At 37.8% G+C, this 12,679-nt stretch overlaps 1 protein-coding gene across 5 annotated transcripts in view; it reads right to left on the reverse strand.

Moving 5' to 3' along the window:
* ATXN7 (ataxin 7) overlaps positions 1 to 12,679 on the reverse strand; it is an 83,439-nt gene that overhangs the window by 57,481 nt on the left and 13,279 nt on the right. For all 5 annotated transcript variants that reach the window (XM_064667299.1, XM_064667300.1, XM_064667301.1 and 2 more), the window contains exon 2: positions 6,946 to 7,038. The gene's annotated coding sequence lies outside the window, so the exon portion shown is untranslated. The remainder of the gene's footprint in view (positions 1 to 6,945; positions 7,039 to 12,679) is intronic.

The raw sequence follows: 12,679 nt of genomic DNA on the forward strand, positions 1-12,679 counted from the left end.
CACAGATCTCATATTTTGTCTGGTATGTGCAAAACCAGACAGCAGAAATCAGAACTGTAAATAAATTGTTTTAAAATACACAGTCCCAGTCTTGCAGGGGTGTATATACACGCAGGCTTAGCTAATTTTTGTTTTCTATTTTCATTTAAAGTGTGGGACTATACAAGCTAGAGCTGTTTCTTTCCAAATTTATGCATATAAAAGATCTATAAATTCAAGCTCATCACACCGTAGTCATATGGGATGGGATAGGCTGTAATTATAAGAATAGTTTCAGCGTTCCACCCAACTGATAATTTATGTCACACTCAGAATGTATCTCATAAAACTGCAGATCTAACACAGAACAGCTAGAGTGATTTTTCTCTCCTCTTGATCACTGCAAGTCTAACTTAACTCCTTAATAAAAGGCCAACACCATAAAATTTAGATGAAGAGAGCAACTGTGACTTCTGCTGTAGACATTTGTAGCAGGATTAATTATCAAAGGCCATCAACTTCTAAGATGGGCCCTGATCTTTCAGAGAGTTACACCGGCTCTTTGCTGCACTGTAGCTTCGAAAAACTCTTCAACTTAGTCTGAACATGAGTAAAGGTGTTCATGGTACCAGAGTCTAAAGATAACTGATGAATGGAAGGCATTATTGTTTGATTAATTATCAATTAGAATACTTTATAATATAGAAAACTACTTAGACTAAAGCTGAGAACATCACTGGAAAAAAAATGTCCATCAGGTGCTAAACAATTTCTGAACAGAACCTCAGCTTTTTTTTGTGGTATAGAAGCTGAATGGGGAAAAAAATAATCTATGATTGATTTCTTTTAAGCTTAGTTCTTCAAGTGCTTCACAAATGCAGCCTAAGATAGCATCCATAGCTGAATTCAGACTCCAGCTATAGGATAAAGCAAGTTACAGACAGGTCTGTATTCTCTGTGTCAAATATTCTCGTTTATATTACAAACTTCATTCATGCAGGTCCTTTGTCCTGGAGAAAGTCACCAGAAAGCTGCCTCAGCTGCAGTTTGAAAAAGAATCCTTTATATGTCCAAGTGTCGATCAAATCCATAAAGGCTTTTTCTTTTTTTTTTTTAACAAAAACATAGAGCAAATATAGTGAAGAGTGACCAAACAGAGCCACAGAATACCATCCCTTATCCTTTAACAGTGACAGAGTTGACCATGGCATATTAATTTAATGTTCACACATTACATGATTCTTTTCTTTAAACATTACCAATATATGTATGTCAAATCATGCAAAAGCAAAATGGCTTAATTTGGCAAAATTACATTGATTAGCTAATTACTTTAACAAACCAATAAATAATCAACTTTTCAGTTTCTGAAGTTGACACTCATCAAGTTACTCAGAAATGCCTCTTGATTCAAAAGTGCCAGCCACACAGGTAAAGCACATGCCACTGTTATTTCATACAGCTTTGATTACCCCCTTTCTGGCTCTTCTCTGTTCTTTCAATCTGGTTGTTGCATTTTCTTTCCCTCCCTCAATCACAGCTTTTCTTTCTTTCCCATATATTCCCACTCAAGATCTAATTCTGCAGTCTGGGCCTCGGGCTGTCCTTCAGTAAACCTTCCGCTACTGAAATATTTCCCCACTGTGCGTGAGTACATCAGTATTCCAGCAGAGGGAGGGAAGTGGCAGCAGAAGGACTGGTTCATCAGTTCAGTGCACAAGACCAATTAGTCAGAGAGCAAGAATAGGGGCAGATGAAAAACTGATTTTACAAGCACTGGAAGTGGCGAGAACTTTCTTTTCCCACAAGCTCACCGGGCTGAATATGTGTTTGGGTTCTTTCAAGCACACAAGTTCGATTTCCTTAAATTGTTTCCATAATGCTATACATGGATGCATTGATTATTTTAGGCTAAAAAAGGGAAAACGCTGAAAATCCATCATGGTACAAGGAGATCAGAATTGAAAACACATGTACAAGCTGTAGACTTTAACAGAGGTGAGTGTTACAGATCTGAGACATCCAGTCAGGAGTGCAGTCATCCAAAACTCCCGTGGCGGTCAGTGGAGAGCCAGGGATACTTTTGGGATCATTTGGTCCCTCCTGATGCAAAACACTTTTTCAAGAAACCCTTCTCTTCCCATTGACCACAGAAGTAGTCAAGGATGTCTATGCACATAAATTAGTCACCTGCATTAGGCATCCAGAATTAAGTGGGGTGAATCTGGTCAGGAGCAGGAAGAACACTGGAGTATGGAAAGCACTGCCTAAAAGCCAATGCTTCTCTTTAAGAGAACAAAAAGGAGCCCAGAAACACCACCAGTTCTAAGGACTTAGCTGAGGAAGCAAAATAGCCCCAGCAGTAGCACTGGGACCAAGACAATGTGTGAAAAACCACAGACTGCTCATACCTGTGAATGAGAACAGGTATTTGGAGAACAGAGAGAAAACACAAGGAGGAGTTAAGCTGAGAAAGTGGGGAAGGAAAAATGTGAGGCAGGAAAACAGCAGGAAACAATGGATGATGTAGAGAAAACAGCCAAATAATGATGTGAAGAAAGCATAAACAAACTATGTAACACAGCCTGGAAAAGGAAAGAAAGGAGACAGAAAGAGGAAACGAAACATACAAAAAAAGAAAACTCACAGTTTTAAAGCTCACTAAATAGTTTTAACAACATATTAAACATAGTTGGTGACACTATGAATAAATGTATGCCTACAAACAACATGCAACTGCTGAAAACTGCAGCGGATGGTTATTTTGTGGCATGACACTGCAGGCATTTTTTCACCTGTACCAGCAGGTTTCATTCTTTTGCCAGGTGGTCCGGGAAAGCCGTTCAAACAGGGAACACCTACTTCAGCTGTTCAGTTAGAATCTGTATGACAGCCTCTGTATAGGACCTGAGATATGACAACTCTTAACTGGAATGAAAAAGGAAGGATGAATCTGCAGCCGAACTCTTTTAAGAGCAGAAGTACAATGATGCGATTCACCGATGATTTTCCACAATGAAAGTGAAAGGATGCGAGAACTGAAGTGCAAAGGGAAGACAGGGAGAACCCCACGAGGGTGTCACTTTATCAGCACTCAGAAGAAAGGAAAGTAGTGAATTCACAAAGTCTGTCAAGAAAAAGCTCTGAGGGGCATAATGGCATTAAAGGAAATCAAATAAGTTAATTCTAGCCAAAAGGTATGAAATGATCAAGAAGTGCTTTAAAACTAAGAAGAAACATTATTACTGAAGACTTGTTGGTAGATGAGATTCAGGATGAAGTGACAACTCAAGCAGCTGATATGCTGAAGTCCTGACCCTCCCATCAGCTCCTGCTGACAGTGGTGGAACGGGGAGCACATTCTGTGCATTTTAAAATATATCTCCAGCATGAGAAGTGTAAGAATATAACTGGACAAGTAAGGAAGCAAGAGATAAAAATTCATATAAACCAGAACATCCAGATGAAGATAGAACCACCCAGCCACATAAAACAGACCGTTTAATTTAAGCCCCACTATGAAAAAATATTAATATGTCAAGAAAAACACATTGTGGTGACCAGTAGTTCAGTGAAATGGAGCAACTTCTCCCTTTATAACTAAACACAGGACCATGATCCTGCAAAATAATAATCATATGCAGCACAAAACAAAAAATTATATAAGAAACCATGCCAGTCTATTATCCTTTTTCCCACAGATCCTGGGAACAGGTTGATGTGTATAATTTTATTTATGAGTAATACTTCAAAGGGGGAGCTGAAGATGCTCAGAAGTGCTGGAATACAGCTACTTTAAATACTGGAATATGAAATTACTGTGGGTACCTACTATCAACCACCTGTACCAGAACAGAACAATATTGTTAAGATAAGAAGAATAACTTAAAGTATCCTTTTCTCAGGAGAAGGAATGGGGCAATGGAGGCTAACAAGTGTAAGTAAATCTGCAAAGAATTCTGCATTAGGATGAGAGTGCACTACATGCTCCTATATGTTTATCCAAACACCACAATAACACTTTTACACCCAAATTATAAGCCAACGTTATTGCCATGCATTAATAAAATATACAGTATCTATCAAAACATTGCAACCACTTCCTTCTTTTCTTAACTATCAAATATGTCTTAAAGACAAGTCAGATTTCTGCAAGAATTGATGACACAGTGATCTAAAGCAGAAAAAGGAATAGAGGAGCACAGATCCTGTGCTTAGATGTCGCTATATACAGTCAATTCTTGAAGAGAAATCTGCAGAGAAAACATTCAATAGTGACACAAAGTTTCCAAATGTTAAAGATAAATAGGTAAAACTACACAACATGCATCCAGTTAATGATTTGGAAATCAAACTAATGTTTATTAATTTTACATAAGGTATTGGAATCACCTTTTGAATTTGGAAATGTTAAAACAATTTCAGCAAGCCAATTATGCAGATGAATCATTTTAATCAGAGGAATCAGAAATAGGTATGACCTTTTAAATTCTCATTTATACACAGAGAATATGACATTACAACTTAGAATTATTAAAATACACAGCTATTCAGGCCAATTGTAACAAAGCATTAGTGCTGAGTTTCCATTTATTGAAATCAAAGCACTCAATGGGGACAATTTGGTACTAATGATCTTCTGATGGAACCTACCTACCACACAAGGTTTCATAACCCTGCCTGGTTTCTTGCCAGTTTGTCCACATGGCTCCAAGACTCTGGGTCCAAGCACAGCCCACAGGACTCGAGTTCCTTGAGACCACAATAACATCAGCCTGTGATGTGAAGCTGCCTGAGACCCTCAGAAGTTTGACATGCTGATTAACCACAAATCAAGGATCCTGAGAACCCTGGCACAAGGAAATTTAAATTTATACCATTCTTCTCATGTTTGACTGCTGCCTGCTGATGCTTTGCTGATGTTACCTGCAATGACCACATGCTTGGCAAGTTAACAATGAAGTATCACACAAATAGGACATGGGCAGGTCTGTGGGACTTGACTGGGTGCATGCAGGGGTGCTAAGAGAGTTAGTTTGAAAGGTCACAGATGGGACCCTGAGGTTCTGAGGTTGCTGGCAAACTGCCTAAACTGCTATGCTCAGAGGGTGGTAATGGCTCAAAATCAAATTGGCAATCACTCACAAATGGAGTTTTGTGGGGGTCAACACTGGGCTCACTGCTATTCAATATCTTTTAAAATTATCTGGATGACTGGAATAAATGCATTCCTACCAAGTCTGTAGATGACACAAAAACTAGGAAGACAAGTAGATGAACCCAAAATGTTACTATGTACAGAGACTGTGACAGGCTGGAAGACTGAGTCATTTCAAGAGACACATTAAAAAACTGGACAGGGTCCAGCAGAGAGCCAACAAAATGATTACAAGGTTGGAAAACTTCATGAAAAAATCAGACGGAATTTGGTTTGCTCAGCCTAAAGAAGGGAAGGTTCAGGGGAGATGTAATCACAGTCTTCCAATAAGTAAAAGATAATTATAGAGAAGATGGAGGTACTCTCTTCACAAGGAACACAGTGACAGGGCAAGACACAACAGGCACAAGTTGCTTCAGAACTTCTATCTGGACGCAAGAAAAAAATATTTACTGTGAGAACAATTAAATATTGGAACAGGCAGCTCAGAGAAATGGTGAACTTTCCCTTGCTGGAAATACTTAACACTTGGCTTGACCAGGCCTCAGATAACCCATCTTCAATAGAAGGTTGGACCAGATGATGTCTAGAGGATTCTTCCAATCTAGAGTCTCCTATGATTATATGAAAACCTGATAGATGTTGTGGCCCGATTTAGTGATGAGGAGCAAGTAGATAAGAACAAAGCTAACTTCTGCAACCCCAGGTACTCTGGGTTCACTAAGACAGCCACTTCTCCGGCTGCTTGAAAATCCAGGGAATCATTTTGTAATAAAACCTTGAAGTATTACAGCTTCCAATGTTACATATTGAAAGAGCCAGACCAGGACAAACATTCCTCACTGTTCCTGAGCCCAGGTTAACTCTGCCACTTAAATAAGTTCTGCAGATCAACTCCATGCTAACTGGCCCTTTCTGCTGCAATCTATTTTTAAATACATTAAGAGATGATTTGCACAGCAAATACTGGCCAGGCTGTAACAGTCTGGATTCTTCATGTCTGTGCATAAGGGTGAAGTCTTTTCTTTTGTGGTGTTAAGCAAAAATATACAAAATGGTGAAATGCACGTGATGATAAAGAGTAGAGATAAATGTAAGGGAAACAGAGAAAGAAACAGATATTGTTTCAATGAATTAGCAGTACCTGATAAAATAATCTGCACTAGCAGCCTTTTAGACAAAATTTCAATTTATTATCATAATTTTCTCTTTTTTTCTAACATTCTGCCATGTACACTGGTCATGGAGAATACTCTCACTGTGTTAGGCAACTGTAAAGTCATCACCTCAGTTTACAACTCTACTTTCTGAACTTGTAAAACAACAGGACTGATGCAGCAGGTAGGCTATGGTATATACCAGGGCCTAACAGACTTCAAATGCTTTAACATATCATGGAAACATGGAGGTAGACAAAAATAATTATTCATAAAAAGGAGATTACTTCTTCTAAAATATAAAAACTAATAAATTAAAAATGTTGATTTTATTATATTCCCTGTCTGCCACAACTTACTTTTACAAATCAATTCACCTAATTGACTGAAAGATACAATCCAAGTTAGTTTTATCTTTTTAAGTTTGGCTGTCACATGCACTGAACTCCCTCTAGGTTGATTGTCAGGTCACTTTATTTCCCACTGAAACACACATTAAACATCTGCATTTAAAAAGTCTCCCCTCTGCAACTGGTAACACTTCAGACTTGCTTTGCAACCCTGCTAATACCCTGTTCTCCACACTTCTCACAGCTAAAGCACGAGAATCTTATGCTTAAGGAAAATATTTGGGTAAGCATGTCACAGTACCTTGAAAGTATGGTGAATCGCTGGGTTGACTTATCAATTGATCTTCATCTGTTCAGATTTTGGAAGCTTTTCCTAACTTGTACCTGATTAATTCTGAAAGTAAAGAAAAAGAGTACAGCAATAAGGCATTTGAAACTTTAACTGCATTTCCTAACTATAATTGTATCTATTTAAAAACTAATATGAAGCATTTTATCAATTCTACAAATATATTTTCTGCAATGGGTTTCAAATTGAAAGGTAAGTAGGGAGCTGTTATGGTCTCTTCTGTAGAGAGCAGCTCTTTAAATGGCAGCCTGACATTACCAGAAAGGTATGCATTGGATGAAACCTCAATCTTCAGCCCAGTTACTGCACTTACATCGACTATTACTGACCAGATTCCCAAGCACACGTGTCTGTATCACAAGCAGGAAACACGACAGTGCTGGATTTCCTACAGAGGATTTTTCTAGAATGCAGGACGACTCCAACAACAGGGGCTCTCAGGACACAGCCGTGGACATTTTTACCCCCGTGCCACAGAACGCGGGCAGCTAAAAACGATCCCTCACGTAATCATCATCAGTGACTATCACTGTACCACTGATGAAGAATTTAACAAAAAATAGAGACATGTACACACTGAGGCCTTCCCACAAAAGGAACTTTTACCATCACAAGCTCAGGTTTTTGAGATCCTTTCATTCAATGCTTATAAACTTGTTGCCTGTATAAACTAAACTTAAGGGTGGTTTGCTTTGGTTTAGCCTAACTGGTTAAAGCTAAACCAAAGCCCTGTTAAAAAATATTAAGATCAATTAATTGATTTTTATAAGTGCTTTGAAATTAAACTGGTGATTTTCTTTTTCACCACTAAAAAGCCATGAAGATCCATATAAATAAGCCAACCTAGCACTGGGGACAGATAACACTTCAGAGAAAACTACTTTTTTCCCCTCCAAGGACACAAGTCCAGACTGCTCTGGACTAAAGTCGAGACAAGAGGAATGCAGTCCAAGAGGGCACCCAAGCCGTCCCATGGGCTGTAGGGCTCTGTCTCAGTCTGGGGGCAGAACTGTGCTTTTCCCAGCTTCTGCTGCTCCTCTGGAAAGCTGTCTGCAAACTGAATTCATGTCTTTAAAGTCTTTTTTATGCACTGAGGATAAACACTTTTTTTTCCCCTTTTCCTTTAAACTGCAGCTTAGCAGCTGACAGTACCTTGACTGAGATCACTTACAGATGTATTTACTAAGATTGACTCTGCTCAGTGGCATACCTGATCCTAAGAAGCATATCTTAGATTAATTATTTTCTAGTTACTTCATAAAATCCAATTTTTTTTGTGTCATTAATGGACAAGAGAGCAAGTCCAGTATTATTTTTTCTCTCTCCTCTGCAGTCACTCTTCTGCTTTGTGCTTAATAAAAATGATCATTAACAAATTTCTACTCTAGTAGAAGTCTCAGAAAACATTGTATTTCCTTGTTACACATACAAATCTTACCAAATACTACAGTATAAAACTTTCTCTTCAACTCTTGCTGCTGCTGACTGGGAAAATGCAATGCAGTGTTTGTCAAAAATCCTTTTTGTCCTTTTTTAGTTTCGGACAGGAGACTGAATTCATATGGACCATCCCCTTCTGAGAAGATCATTCAATGTCTGGCATTAAAGTTCCAGTCCCTTCAAGCCTATGACCTCCCTGCAGTGGAAGTAACTCATTCCTCCATCTCTACCCCAATTTCTTTAGGGAATATGAGAGCTCTGCATGCAAAACACTCTTTCGTTTATCCTGATGTGTTATTTGTTACAAAATGGTGAGTTCTGATGCTTCATGCAAAAATGAAAACAAAAACTATAAAATAGAAGATGTCTCCAAAGACATAAAAATCCGGGAACAGGGTGATAACAGGTAAGTACAAGAAATGGCTCGGCCGAGGGTGAAGGAAGGATCAGCAAAAATGTTATTCCTATATATCTGAGAGATCAGAGCATACTATGTCACCACCTGTGAATTTTGCTGTAGGGATTATATCTGCAGCCGAGTTTGAAGGAAGTTAAAAGAGTAAGTTTCAAAAGAGTAAAGTGACAGCTTAACGACCCTTTAAAGAGAACTCTTTCTCTGGATAATGGGTGGCAAAGAACAGGAATGATTCTTGTTGAGAATTTACAGCAGGTCAATTACAACCACAACTGTCAGCAGAGTGTAATGCAAGGAAGGGATGGGATGATTGAGAACAAGCCAGAAGGAGCTCTCTCTCCATAAGGTACCCTCGGTACCTTGGAAAACAGAGATCTAGCTGAAAGGTGGAAAGATGACAAAAACAGCCGAAGAAGCAATCCAAGAAAATGGAAGAAGGCCGGCATTTCCAAACCAGTGAAGCATTAGGCCACTTCCCTTGCCTGACTATCAAAGACACTTGGTTGCAACTGCTATTTAACACTTCGAGGAGTTACTGATATGCAAGACAGGAAACCACAGCCTGGCAGAGCAAAAGCTATACCCCAGTCAAAAGTGTATCAACACAGAAGCATACAATATAGGCACAGTTACAGTAACTAATTATTATTAGTGTATAAGCATTTAAAGAGAAACACATTTACACAAAAATTGTAATTGCAACTCATCAAAATAAAAGAAAACGTAAATGTGTGTCATAGGACATCTCTAACTTTTGAGAGCAACCCAAACTCCTTTAACTCTTTTTCTTTCCATCTGTTGGAAATATGCACCAAAGAATGTGCCTACATTGTGGAACATATTTTTCTTTTGTTATCTACTAAATATCCAAATTTAAGATAAAATACAAAGGCTACATATATATAAACAAATATTTGGACACATTAGGGATAATCGCCCCAGTACTGGGTTTCATTTAGACATTTCATAAGTACAGGGATAACCTTATGAGGTCTCATTCTGCCCCTCGGAAAAGTGAGTGCAGGAGGGGTGTGTTGAGGGAACCTGACTGGGCAGCAGCAGGCCAGGGGCTGCTGTTATGGCCACCTGGTAACTCAAGGGTAAATCAGAGCAGTTCTCAGGTTAATCTTGTCTGTGCCAGAGACTGATTCAGGACAACCAACTACAGAATCTCAGGGGGTCAAAGATGACCCCCAATTACATAATTGCATAATTGGCCCTCCTAGTCCCTCCGGGACATACAGTTCTTCACATCTTCACAGACTGAAAAATAACCACCAGCTACATGCTTCAAACAGAGATTAGATACAAAACTTCTGTAAACACCAGTTACAAAATTGCAGCTTCTCAAGATTTCATGTATTTCCTATGTATACCAATAGGAAATATTTATCAGAATTACCTAAATATTTAGTATTATTTGTGCAAAAACAGATGGAACAAAATATTTGCTTCAAAATATAATTATGGTACATGTTATTCTGAAACTATTTCCAACATGCATATAGCTATCTTCATAGCTAATGAGAAGGGTGAAACTTAAATAACTAATACCTTAGTTACTATATATTTTAATCAACGGAGAAACAAACAACACCTTTTGGATAATTATAAATAAATTGATAAAAATTGCAAAATAATTACGCACAGCAATGTGCACTTGAGGGGTCTTAACTTTGACTACTATAATTTTCCTTTGTCTAATAACAACAGGAAAAGATCAGGTTTCATTATCTTCCTCAACAAATCATCCCATCACTAATTTTATTTTTATCTTCCAATCATTTCTCTTTTAACTTAGAAGTCTTCTTTAGCAGTAAGATGAACAAAGTCATAAGAAGCCTCTGCATATTGCACTTCAACAGTTCAAGTACGACCACACAGAGCAGAGAATAGAAAGGTAAAAAATCATACCTGGTTTCAGAAATAATGAAAGATTTTCTATAAGCGAGTATCTTGTCTTATATTTCAAAATACCTACAGCTTGCAGTATGATTTACATCACTATTTGAAAGTTCAATCCATAAAACATGTTAGCTTACTGCAGCAAACTAAGATAAATAAGGACAGTTGAAATGATATTTATACATTTCTTTAAAAATGGTATTTATATACATCTACAGAGAAGAAAAAGATATGTTCTGCATTTTATGCCATAGGAATATTTCATACCAATCACAACTTGTATTACATCAGAAACACAAACAACAAAAGCCTGGCAGTAAGCAGTAAGACACTGGACATCAAGATTTTCTATTTTTAAAATAAATAATATTCTGATTGGTTCATTTAAAAGGGTGCATGAGGTAAAACAGTAACACAAAAAACAATATAAAAATGTATAATATAAACATAGCTTTCAAAACAGAAAGGCACAGCTAATCAAGACAATCGAGAGTACATGATTAATATGATTTGCAAAATTTATTACTGAGCTTCACTGTTAAAGGTAATATTATTCAAACTACACTGTCACAGTTATTGCAGATTAAGGATTTCAAATTAGCTCCTCGTGTATATCATTATTTTGAGTGGCTGCATTTTATCTGTCTAATTTTAAATTACTGTAGGCAGATGAAAGTCATCTTAAAATCTGACTCATAATTCAGGTACCATACCACTAACCTTAACAGAGATGCTGGTTCTTACACAGGTACACCACTATTTTCAATGTAAACAAAGGACACTGGCATGCACCCCGGGCTAAGGATGTCAGCATTTTTCAAACACCTTTCTGACTGTTCCATTTTATGGTGATGCAATATGACCTACATTTTCAACGGCCAAAGAGAGACAGAGAGATAGAAAGGGAGGAGACAGAGAAAAGAAAGACAGACAGACCTTTGCTGTCCTTATCCTCCACCAGCTACAGCTTTAACTGTCCCTCATGGGGATGGTAATGGGCAAGAAAAAGCAGAATAACCTTATCGTAAATTCTGAATGAGAAGCTAAAGATAGGCTAGCATAAGAAACAGCAAAATTTTTTTCCTTCAATCCTGTGAACAAGTACATAGTGACACCCTCAACAGGAAAGAACAGCAGAATCAATAATTTTATAATCAGTTCCCAGAACAAAGCTGTCTGCAATGGGGATGCTTATTTTACCACCGTGTATTTTCTCTTTATGCTCCTACCACTTCATTTCTATGTATTCCCTTTAGATCTCAAAATGAAACACAAAATAATCCATATCATTATCATCATTTTTACAGACAGAGAAATTCGTGAAGGAGGAGTGATTTGCCCACAGTTACATACCAGGCCCAAGGCAGGCTTGGGAACAGAAAGCATCACTCTTCATTATCTCTGTCCTGTGCAATCTATTAGGGACTGTGATACCTGTCATCCCAATATATAATCTTGACATAATACCAGAATTATCTCTATCTTGTATATCTTGCACATGAACTTCACACAGAAATCTGTACTAAATTACTGCTAACCCCCAGAAAGCTTTCCCTCACAAACGATGGTCCACATTTCTCAAACTGGCTCTGGAAATGCACTTGACTGTGAGCTGTACAACTCGGCTCTGGAAACGTCAATGATATTTTTCATCATAAACATGTAAAAATATAGACCTAATTAAAGCTTTGGTTGGTTGGTTGGTTGTGGGTTTTTTTCATTCTTCTGCAACTGAAGCACTTTTCCTTTCTAAAATCAGTAGTTTTCCACAACTAAAACTAGCATGTTCAGAAATTAAAAGCTTGTTGCTAGGACTGTATTAAGGAAAAATCAAGATCTTGTGATTTTCAGTTACTCTTCTTCAGTGCAAAAGATGTCCTGCAGAATATCTGCAAAGCAGATAGAGGATCAGAGTCCCTTTACTAA

The sequence above is a fragment of the Pseudopipra pipra genome, chromosome 11 (assembly GCF_036250125.1).
Source record: "Pseudopipra pipra isolate bDixPip1 chromosome 11, bDixPip1.hap1, whole genome shotgun sequence".
NCBI classification, from domain to species: Eukaryota; Metazoa; Chordata; class Aves; order Passeriformes; family Pipridae; genus Pseudopipra; species Pseudopipra pipra.